Source organism: Theropithecus gelada, chromosome 13, assembly GCF_003255815.1.
Source record: "Theropithecus gelada isolate Dixy chromosome 13, Tgel_1.0, whole genome shotgun sequence".
NCBI lineage: Eukaryota > Metazoa > Chordata > Mammalia > Primates > Cercopithecidae > Theropithecus > Theropithecus gelada.
Window position 1 is genome coordinate 27,060,377 of NC_037681.1, and position 11,347 is coordinate 27,071,723.

Here is an 11,347-nt window from a genome sequence, read left to right on the forward strand (position 1 = left end):
TTCTAGTTTCTTAATATAGAGCTTAGATTATTTATCTGAGACCTTTCTTTGTGTGTGTATGTGTGTGTGTGTGTGTGTGTGTGTGTAAAGCTATAAATATTCTTCTGAACATTGCTTCAGCTACAAACCATAATTTTATGTTGTTTTAGTTTCATTCAGTTAAAATTCCTTTCTAATTTTCTCTTTGGTATCTTCATTTATCTTTTTCTTACTTAGAAATGAGTTGTGTTATTTCCAAAACTTTGGAAATTCCCAAATTTTTTTTCTCTTGTTGATTTCAAATGTATTCCATTTTGTTTAGAGAACATACTTTGCATGATTCCAGTTCTTTCAAATTTATTTATAATTTTTTTGTAGAACATCATACGGTTTATCTTACCCAAAGTTACAGCAGTTTTTCATAAAGAAACGTTTCTGAATGTGTTACTTTGATTTAGAAAATTTCCAGAGCTCTGAAATGATTGTTTTTGACAATTGATTTAGTTCCCACTTGCTTTTGGGGGAGAGGGTTTGCCTATCTTATTACTCTGCAATAGCCAGAAGTCCAACCTCAATTAAATTATGTAATTTAAAATTTTATAGGGCCTTGATGTTTGACTGGCATTTGATTTTTCCCGGTAGGTGGTAAGCTCTTTAGATTCATATTCATCTTTGTGTTTTACATGGCACCTATCACAGGGTTCGCAAATTCCTTAACTTCAGTGATTGGCTTTCAAATGCACTTTTCCATTAGAAAACTCATTGAATGACTGAACAGATTCATACAAAATGGCAATTTTAAAAAGATCTCATATTGTCATTCTTTCTTTCATTTATCAAAAAAGGAATTTCCACCATTTTAACATGCATCGATTAGAAAGTAAGAATTTGTTAAGAGGTTTATCAAAACACTTGTTTTAATGCTAGAAAACTGTTGAGTGAAGATCAGCATAGCAATCTCAGTATTCACTGAATCAAGTTTAAAGGGATATTACCAATTTCTGCTGGGAGCATTTTAACAACAGGCAATAGCTTTAATAGTAGCGAATTTAAATCTGATACTACTTTTTACAGTATATGTTTTAGGATAATGGTTCATAAAGCACAGAGCCTAGAGGACCAATTTCCAAGCCAAAGTGGGAGGTGGGGCTCACTAGGGCTGTATTATTGTTTACTTTTATATTTGAGTCTGAGTTATTACTTTCAGATGTTTGTAAGAGCCACCTTTGCTTCTCTCACTCAGGCTATTTATAAAAGTTTCCCTGTACAGTTTTATCTAATCTCCAGTAATATATATGCTGAATTCTTTAATCTTTTTGACTTTTTCATGATAAAAAGTCACACACTTTAATTCCATTTTCAGCAAAAAAATAATTCAATTAAAGTTGTATACAAAAATTATTCAGAGAAAAGTATTCAGAGAAAAATTGCCTTTAATTTTAACCTCATTTTCCCTAATGACACTGGTTAAAATAAAATAGGGTGAAATCAAGCTAATTAAGTACATACGTAAATAAAATCATGACTGTTCTTGAGACTCTTGGTCAGATAGCAGATCTACTGGTCTTACAGTTAGTAACCATGCTCCTTAGGGTGACAGAATGGAAACAGTCCCTCATTTAGTCTAGCCAAAATTTCCATAGTAAATTAATTTGCAGACTTTCTTTGTAAAATAGTGTTGGAGAATGTATGAGTGACCTTATATAAGTCCATTATGTTTTATTACGTTTACAGAAACAATAAAGATGTAGTACTAAACAAAGATAAAAGCAGAGGAGTTGTATTACTTTTAAAATAATATTGGCTGGGCGTGGTGGTTTGCACATCTGTTAGCTCAACACTTTGGGAGGCCAGGAGTTTGACATTATTAGCCTGAACAACATAGTGAGATCTCGTATCTATTGAAAAAAAAATTAGCTTTGCCTAGTAGTGCATGCCTGTTGTCCTAACTGCTGGAGAGGCTGAGGCAGATGGGATTGCTTGAGCCCAGAATTTGGAGATTGCAGAGAGCTATGATTGCACCACTGCACTGCAGCCTGGATGATGGGGCAAGACCCTGTCTCTAAAATAAATAAGCCTGGCACTGTGGCTCACATCTGTAATCCCAGCACTTTGGGAGGCCAAGGCGGGTCAATCAACTGAGGTCAGGAGTTCAAGAGCAGTCTGGCCAAAATGGCTAAATCTCACCTCTACTAAAAATACAAAAATTAGCCAGGTGTGGTGGCACGCACCTGTAATCCCAGCTACTCGGGAGTCTGAGGCATGAGAATCACTTGAACCCGGGAGGCGGAGGCTGCAGTGAGCTGAGATTGCTCCACTGCACTCCAGGCCTGGGTGACAGAGCAAGACTGTCTCAAAAAAAAATATATATATATATATATACACAAAAAAATATATATTTATTTATTTATTTATTTATATTTAATTACCTAATTAATTAAATAAATTATTGATGAGCATTATGTTATTAATTTCCATTTATAGTCTTGCTTATTAAAATTATTTAGAATAGTTTTCTTCACAATTCCCATTTTGCCCTTTGTTTTGAGGTGATGTAAACAATATCTCTACTTACATAGTTTTTAACTCATATGTTATCTGACTGGTTCTCCAGCTAATACCAATAGTTTTAAAACTATTTCTCTAATGTCTTCATCACACATGCCAGTTGTTACCATAATCCCAGAGACGCAGAGAATCAGCTGTAAATGGTAAGAATGATCTTAAAAAGTGAGGATTTAAACTTTTCATAGCTTGGGGGGTTATTTCTCAAACCTCCACCCTATTCCTGGGATATGGCCTTCTTCTGCCTGTGATATCTTTGTACCAAATCACATTACTTCCATGGGCACGTTTCTCAAAAACCAGAGAGAAGTGCACAGATTCTGGTCTTCTTCTTCACCTCATTTCTTCCAAAACCATTGGTTCAAAATCTCTTCTCTGATTGTAGTTCTTGGGAGAAAATTTTCATCTTCCTTTACTAAATTCAACTCTCAGTTTTTTTGTTTTGTTTTGTTTTTCCTTTTCAAAATAATGAAAACATCTACAAACATTTTCAAGTCACCATTTGTACCAGTTGTGCATATGATAAAAATCCCCAGGTTTTTAAAACGTTATATAAAAATAAACTCACTTACACTAAAACTGGTAATTTGGAGTTTTATTGATTGAATAGGGATTATTTTAGACGTGGATGATGAACACAAGCACACCAAAATTCCAAGGATTGGCTATTAGTAATATAGTTCATATTTTTGAAAAATCTGAATTTTATATACATTTAAATGCTTGCTTTTTCTTCCTGTATTCCCTCCATGACACTAATAAATAAAGCATTAAAATGAAAAATGCCTTTTATTTAGATTACCATTCAAATTTGTACCTAGTTCTGTCTTCCATTCACATTTTTCTGTAAAACTCATGAAACTTTCTTAGCCAGAATCTCACAGCAGTTTTAGCAACTTTTCTAAAAAACAAAACAAATAAATAGACAAACAATAAAACTTCACAAATTTTAATGGGGCCATACAAACTCTAAAAGGTGAAAAGACATTTACACTATCTAGTCTATTATCTAGCTTTTAAAATCCGCCAGGGGTTGTATGTTTTGCGCTAAGTCACACTGCTGGCTAAATTAGAAACACAGCTAGAATTCTGGCATTCTGACCATGAATCCAGGGCTCCTTCCGACTGAATTTGCAGTTCTGGCTTTGAGTCCAAAAAGACTAAGTGATATCCTGGAAATACATCAGATCTGCAGAAATGTGCATGACTTCAATGAAAATATTTGTTCAGGCTGTGCAGGGTGGCTCACGACTATAATCCCAGCACTTAAGGAGGCAGAAGCAGGAGGATAGCTTGAGCCCAGGAGTTAGAGACTAGCCTGGGCAACATAGCAAGACCCCAGTCTCCACACAAAGGAAAGCAAAAACAAAACAATAAAATATTTGTTCAGAGGGCAAGGAGCAAAAGATATTGGTGAACTCCTTTCCTTTGGAAATAACATATTAAGTATCTTGTATATTTTCACCCAGCATTGGTATGTCATGATTCATCTGGTGCTAAATAAGTTAGATTGGTGCTAAGATGCACACGGTGAAGCTTAAAGAAAACATGAAAAGGACATCAGGTCTTTCCAGGCAAGGAAGCTCCATTTCGTCCATGAATGGCGCTTTGAGCCTCTAGATACATTCATCTCTCTCATTGCTTTAGCTACAAAAGGTCTGTTATTGGAGGATTGTCCCAACAAGTGTAAGGCACTGTTTAATGAAGGAGAACAGGAACAGCTTGATTGCATTCCTCTGCCACTAACACTTTGCTCTGGTTATCTCTGTGGAATTTTTTCCCAAGAAATCCTTTGGCTGAATGTGGAGGAACAGAAGGGAAGGACTTGGGGCTGTTGCGGCAGAGGAGCCCCGCCTCTGCAGGTTTCGCCCACACTATGGAGATGCTGTGCAACCAGGGGTGAGGGTGTCCTGGCTTCCACGCCCACCACCATATTCCCCTGTCCCTTGCAACCTGGTCTTCCTGCTGTGGCTACTAACATCTGTCGCCTCCCCGCTCATCGCTGCTCCTCACACACGTGAGGTTTTGGAAGTTGTCATGCTGGATATTGTTAAGTTGTGATCCTTCCAAGAGCAGCTGCTGCGCTACCATTTATAAAAGGCCAGGAAGACTCCGGCTCCCTTTGTCCAGCACATTCTGATTGTGGTCAATCCCAACAGAAACACATGTAGTGAAATGAAGGCCGGGTATGTGGGTCTTTTCCTACGCTGCAAAATGGATTCATTGTTCTGTGGAATTTGAGCCTGACCAGGACAGCAGGACTTAGAAGCCCCAGGACTGAAAATAAACTCCACAGTCTTTCAGATTCACAGGGGTCAGGACAGGAGGAGACCTAGAAGAATCTCATGTTCCAAAGACAAACTCTCCTGCCACCAAATACCCACAGTCTCGGAAGTCGAGAGTATTTGGACGTCTCCCAGTGCCAGACTTGCTTGCATTTCACATCTGGGCGTGGTGTTGCCCCAGGGCTAAGATAAACTCATGGTGGGGAAGTCCTGGGACACCGAAGCATTCAAGAAATATCTTTTCTCATTCAGGAATTCTTCCCCTATCAAATCCCAGGAATTATCTTGGGAGTCAGACAGAAATTTAAGTCCCATCATCATGACTGCCTTCACAACCACCACTGCCATAACCGGTCATCCAAATGACTTGCCCAAGGCCACACAGCTGAGACATTCCAGGCCAGGACAACCACGCAGGCCCTGGACTCTGGGCCCTGTGCTCCCTCCTCTTCACATCGTAAGTTAAAGGGACATTCGTTATTTTTAGATGATCCAAGGGCGGATGTGTAGGAAGATAGTTGAGAAAATATGCATTAGGCCAAATTTTATAAGTATAAATTGATTAAATAATATAATAAAAATTTAAATATATATTCAGAGATATATATGAGAAAGAGAAACAGAGATGATAGAAATGATGAAGACAGAGACAAGGTAATATGACTCTAGGAGACCAGGGAAGGTCACAGATCTCAAAACATGACCTCTCAAACTGCTGGCTGCAGGTTGTAATTCAATTATTCATTCAGCAAGAATGTATTTATCAAGTCCTTAAGATTAAAGTGATAAACATGATTCAGTTCCAGCCCTGGAGAAGTTCAACATTTGGAAGGAGCAGAGGCTAGTATTAAGTATCGTGGATGCCTAGAGGAGAAAGAGATGTCTTCTATTTTGGGCATAGACATTGGTGAAAATCCCAACTTTGTCAGTAAAATGTATCATTTTTAAATGTTGTCAATCATTCATCTCTACAGATGGCAATGAAGGACAAAGACTCTGGATGAAGTATAGCAAGAGAAACTATTATAATAGAGCCTTCAAGAAGGAATAAAACTTGGGATATGGGAAAAGATAACATGAGCATAGGAGAGAAAGTGCTGGCTCTCAAAGCAAATTTTATTCATTTGTATGAAGGTCTGACAGGGACGATGAAGATGAGTCATGAAGATAAGGGTGAGTCACCAAGTTTTCAAAGATAACTTTGAAACACATGTCAAGTTTTATAGAAAAACCATACTCTAGTGCAATAATGGAGTCAATAGATCCCTGGTTCAGTACGGCAGGTCTAAGAGCATACTTAATGTATTCATTAAGTAAACATTTATTGAATAGATCTGATATATCAAGAACATGACCAGCATGAATGTAAAGGGATGAACAAGACATAATAACTGTACTTATGAGATTCAATGTGTGGTGGCCAAGCCAATAGTCTAGGAGCTAAAACTAACCTTTGTTCAATCTAGGACTCCAGGACCAGATGCCCATCATGGAAAGCAGTTGTGTTTGCCTTCCCACAGTGAAATGCAGTCATACATACAGGACATGGTTCATGTCTCCTAAAGTGGTGATAGATGAAGACTAAGGTTTCTCTGTCTCCATGTTAATGCATCTTCCTGTTAGGCATCTATCACTGTCAGCATCAATTGAATTTTTTCTGAACTTGCCATGTATCCATCAATACTTCTGAGCATTGCCTGCCACTGCCTACTCTTCTTTCACCATTATGTTTCATTATTATGCCCTACCTCCTACTACCTAAAATCCCCTGAGACTTGCTTTCTCTATTTATTGCAACAATGTCACTGCCACCGCCCAAGTCCAGGCCCTAGTCATATGGCTCACACATTATCAGCCACAGCCTTCTAGCTTGCCCCCTCCCCCTGAGTCTCATATCGCCAAATATATCCGAGAAACCGTTGCATAAATGATCTTTCTAAACAGCATACCTAATCGTGTTTCAGCCCTGATGTAAATTCACCAGAGACCTCTTCTTCTCCTGTCTCCTCTCATACACCCTAGTTTGAGTGTCCCGTGCATACTCTCCATCGTAGCGCATGGCTTTGTGGACAGACTCTACTCTGGTCTCATCACCTCCATGCACCATTCTCTCCAGTTTTGCCTCAATATTTGCTGTTCCTTGCTCATTGGCCTTTATACAGGCCATTTACACAACTAGAATGCCCTTTCTTCTCCTTCATCCAGCAGCTGACACCTACTTCTACATCAAATCTAAGAACAGCTCACTTCTTTCAGAAGTTTTTCCCCTACTGGCTAATTTAAATGATTACAGGCTTACATGATATCCAAGTGGATAAGGTTATTATAAGTTTTCCTCACTGCTTTGTATTTACTACTATATTTCTCTTGCTTCCCACTAAATAGTCAAAAAGTAGTTGATAGAGGGAATAAAGGGTAAACAAATGAATGAGAATCTTGTCATCTCTCCTCCCTTGTTTTGCTTTAATTTATTTTCAAATTGGAGAAGGGAAAAAAATGATTCCTTAAAAACAAACCAAAAAATGCCCTTAAAAATGAGCAGAGAAATTCTACCCCTCGAATCCCACCCTACTCTAGAAAGCTGAGAAAATGTAAGTATTCATTGTTTGGAGGAATATTCTCTTCCTTTTCCTGTCTCCAGTGGCTCCTTTTCCTGAAGAAGGTCAATGGACCGCATGGGGCCATTCAAAGCCAGCCAAGGTCACATGGATGGGGTTTGCTGGCTTCATCTCAGAGGATCTCCGGTTGAGTTGAATAAAGTTGCAACTTTATACATTTGGCTCATGCAAAGTCTTTTTAAAATAAGACTCTTCCATCTGAATTTCAAAACTTATGCATATAGGACTTCCCCATTCCCTAAAGACTCTTATTTCTAGCTGAGTTCCAACATCACTTGTGCTCACAGGATGCATAAAACAAATTATCCTTCTGGTCCACACCCTGAATTTCACAGAATTAGACATTTTTCCTGTCTCCTAGGAAGATGCAAAATTTATTACATCCAGTTCTCAGAAATACATACAGTTAAGCAAGTCATTTTCTACTTTGTATCATTCTAATTCCTACTGGTACTTCTTGAAGCCTCCAATGAGGCAAATCTTCATAATAACTTTAATAAAATCTTACTACCCCATATTTTCCTCATGTTACTGAGCCATGATAAACTGCAATGTAACTGAGTGAAATGCAGAGTCGGTTGAGGTGGGCATGGTAGGGAAGCATCAATGTGCTTTCTGTGCTCTCTTGTTCAATTATCCTGCAGGGGAATTCTCTAATCACGGCATATTCAGCTTAAATAATAGAAAAATGGAAAACTTTACCTAGAGAGGGTGAATGAATCATCTCATACAATAATTTTGCTTTATAAATGAAAGAAACCAAACAGAGAAAGTAATTTGTCTGTGACTACAGTCACTGGCAAAGCTAGATGCAGGATCTTGACTATAAGTATTAATATCACTAATTTGAGAGGTCCAGGAAGATCCTAACATCCTGAAAAAAATGTTCTGGGAGATATGTATGCATAGTAAGGATTTTGGCTTCATCCATTTCAAAAAGCTCAAGACAGTAAAAAATGTTGAGAGTTATATTCAAAGATCCTGTAAGCTCAAGGAGTCTCTTATTCTACAAAACATTCTTTGCACCTGTGTTATCTCTAGTATAAGTTCAGAAGAAGAAAAAAAATAAAATTTTCCTTTTTTCCCCCAAACACAAGTCTTATTTCAATTGAATTTCTTTCTTCCTTAGAACTTATAGATAAGCTTTTGCACAACAAAATAGTTCAAGGAACTTTAAGTTTTTCAATAGATTCACAAGTAGGTTTTATTTCTACCTTCCTTTAAGAAAATACGTAGCAGTATTCAAATCTTTGTGACCATCAAATTTTACCATATTGGGAAATTTTTGTCTGACAGTAACTCTATTAAGTGCATTGCCCAGAAGACCACAAAATTCCTAATATACCAGTCCAGATAGACTCATAGCATTCATAGCATTATAGATGAAGCTGAGAGGACCTCAATTCCCATCTAGTGAAAGTCTCCACTGTTAGAAATAACAATGACTTCCAAAGGGGAGTGACTTGGAGAAGAGTATATTGTAGCTAGTGGCCAAGGAGCCCAGGACTCAAAAAAAAAAAAAAAAAAAAGAGGCCAGGTGGGGGCATTATATGAGTTTTGGGACTCATGATGTTAATGCTTCTTGGTACTCCTTCAACACTGGTAAAACATACAGTAGGCATTAGGTGAGGTTCAGGCATGGACCATGATATCATGGATGGAGAGACGAACAAAGAACTGTTCCTCTCCTTGGACTCATAAATGAATGAGAGAAAATAGGTTTCTTCTAGAATATCTGTTGACATATGAAGTGTCTCAATTTTCAATATGTGTCTCTACAATGACCCAGATGTTCAGAACAACTTTCATGAAACCCTGCTAACTCAGATTCAGTTTGCCCCCAGAGACCATGATAAAGATGAAGACGATGGTTGAGTATATATTACTGGTAACAAGAAACAGTATTTTTATACACTGAAGTCACCTAACATCTCACTTTTTTTATCTTTATAGGTCAAAAGTGCTTTCATCCAGTGGAAATAATGACTTCATATTGCAGAAAAAAGGAAAGATGACATTTGGTTTGCTTTATTAAAGACTTAGTCTATTAATTATAAATGAACCTTTGTACACGGTCACTGAGAGGCAAAGTGTAATGTGACTTTTATATCCAAGAAAGCATGAAAACATCAACATGACTGTTGGCCCTGTGAGATGGAGGTCTCAAATCTGTAGTCTGGTTAACCCTCTTCCTTTAATGTTGCTTTAATGTTTTCTCTTTATTTAACTATCACTTATGAAGCCTCTTGCACACCAGGTAGTCTGCAGAGGCTAGAAAATCAGAGATGAATAAAACTTGATGCATATCTTCAAAGTGCACAGAGAAGGCTGGAACCAGTGGTGAATCTTTGCACAATGAAGAGGGAGGTGGTCCTACCTGGGAGTGTGCTGGGGAAGTTCTGTGCATGAACATGTGAGGGGTTCTGTAAGAATCACCACCTGCTCACCAAATCCTACCACATCCTGTAGCTCAGGTGAATTCTCCAAATGTATCTAGGATACCTGGATGATATTGAGGAAAATTATAAAAGAATGCTGGAAAGCAATTATATATGCAATTGTGTGCTACTCAGATACCTTCTTACATTAGACTCTGGAGTAAATTAACCAGGGGCGGTTTGCAGAACCCCTGATTTGAGATAAAATGTTGTAGCCACTAGCACTGCCCCTCATGCCCCAATTGTGAAAACTTCTCTCATGTTGCAGAAGATGGGAGAGCAGTGTCTGATGGCAGTATGCTATAGGAAGTCAAGCAGGCTGGTATGGTTATAACCAGAAGCCAGGTCACACACAACCAGGTGGTGAATACTCATCAAAACAGGGACAACCATGGCTTGACACTAAGGAGCCTCTGAGTGGAATAAGAGTAATCATTGCAATCTTACCAAGTTCAGAGGTCAGCACACAATGATCTTGATTTCAGCTGGAGCTATACGTCATTCAACCAGCCACTGATCATGCCTCATTTTATCAATGCTGAGAGCAAAGAAATCCTGCCCATCATAAAAGACAAGGCCCTATCTCAAGATTTTAAAATCTAGCTTGGATACGAATCTAGGGAAAAAGTAGTATCTCCCAAACATCCTTTCCCCTTCCTTGAAATCTCTCTTGTTCCTCTTCTGATTCTTGTTTCTTTCTGCCTTTCTATTCTAATGATTTTCCCTAATTTTACACCCAGGAATAATTATTATATTAATAGTTTCTATTATAATAAAAGCTAACATTTTTCTAAGTGCTTACTTTGCACCAGACTCTTTCTGAAAAGCTTTGAGTATATTGGTCCATTTAATCCCCATAATAAAGTTAGAAACTATTTTAACCAGTCATATATTTTACTTCCAATATGAATCATTCAGAAGTGAAATGACTTGCCGAAAGCCACATAGTGATTAAGCAGGGGAGCTGGCCTTCAGATCCTGCAACCTCACCTTAGAGCTTGATCCCATAAGGACTGCTGTCCTCTCTGCTCACTGCCTTGTCCTCACAGCCCAATTTCGTCACACGTGTGTTACAGCTGACTCCAGTAGGAAATCCAGCTTCTCTTTGGCCCATATGATGTTTAAAACACCTCTTAAAGGTTTTGCCTTTTGTGTGAGTCCTGTCATTTTTGATGGTCCCAGGAATGGCCAGTATGACTCTCCACTCTGCTTGGCTCAAGGTTGATTTTTCATGACTCAACATGGAATCACCAATAATGTCTTTGTGAACTGTCCATAATAAAAATTAGGAGGGTCTTTAGAAAGATGTGGCTTTTATTAGGTTTAAGAATGACAAAATATTAAAATCAAACCTAAATTACTGTTCATGTTATAATTTAAATTTTGGGAGATGTGGTAGGGGCTCCACCATCTAATCTAAACTATTTCTCTCCAATTGAAAGAGGAAACTTTTTGCAATCCC

General features: G+C 38.1%; 1 long non-coding RNA gene across 1 annotated transcript; it reads right to left on the reverse strand.

The window, feature by feature from the left end:
* Positions 1-3,318: 3,318 nt before the first annotated feature.
* On the reverse strand, positions 3,319-10,994 carry LOC112605359. The gene is made up of 3 exons (XR_003115395.1): positions 10,876-10,994; positions 9,905-9,949; positions 3,319-3,445 (listed from the first exon to the last, which is right to left on the reverse strand). It is a non-coding gene; the product is annotated as an uncharacterized LOC112605359 (long non-coding RNA).
* Between the last annotated feature and the right edge of the window lie 353 nt (positions 10,995-11,347).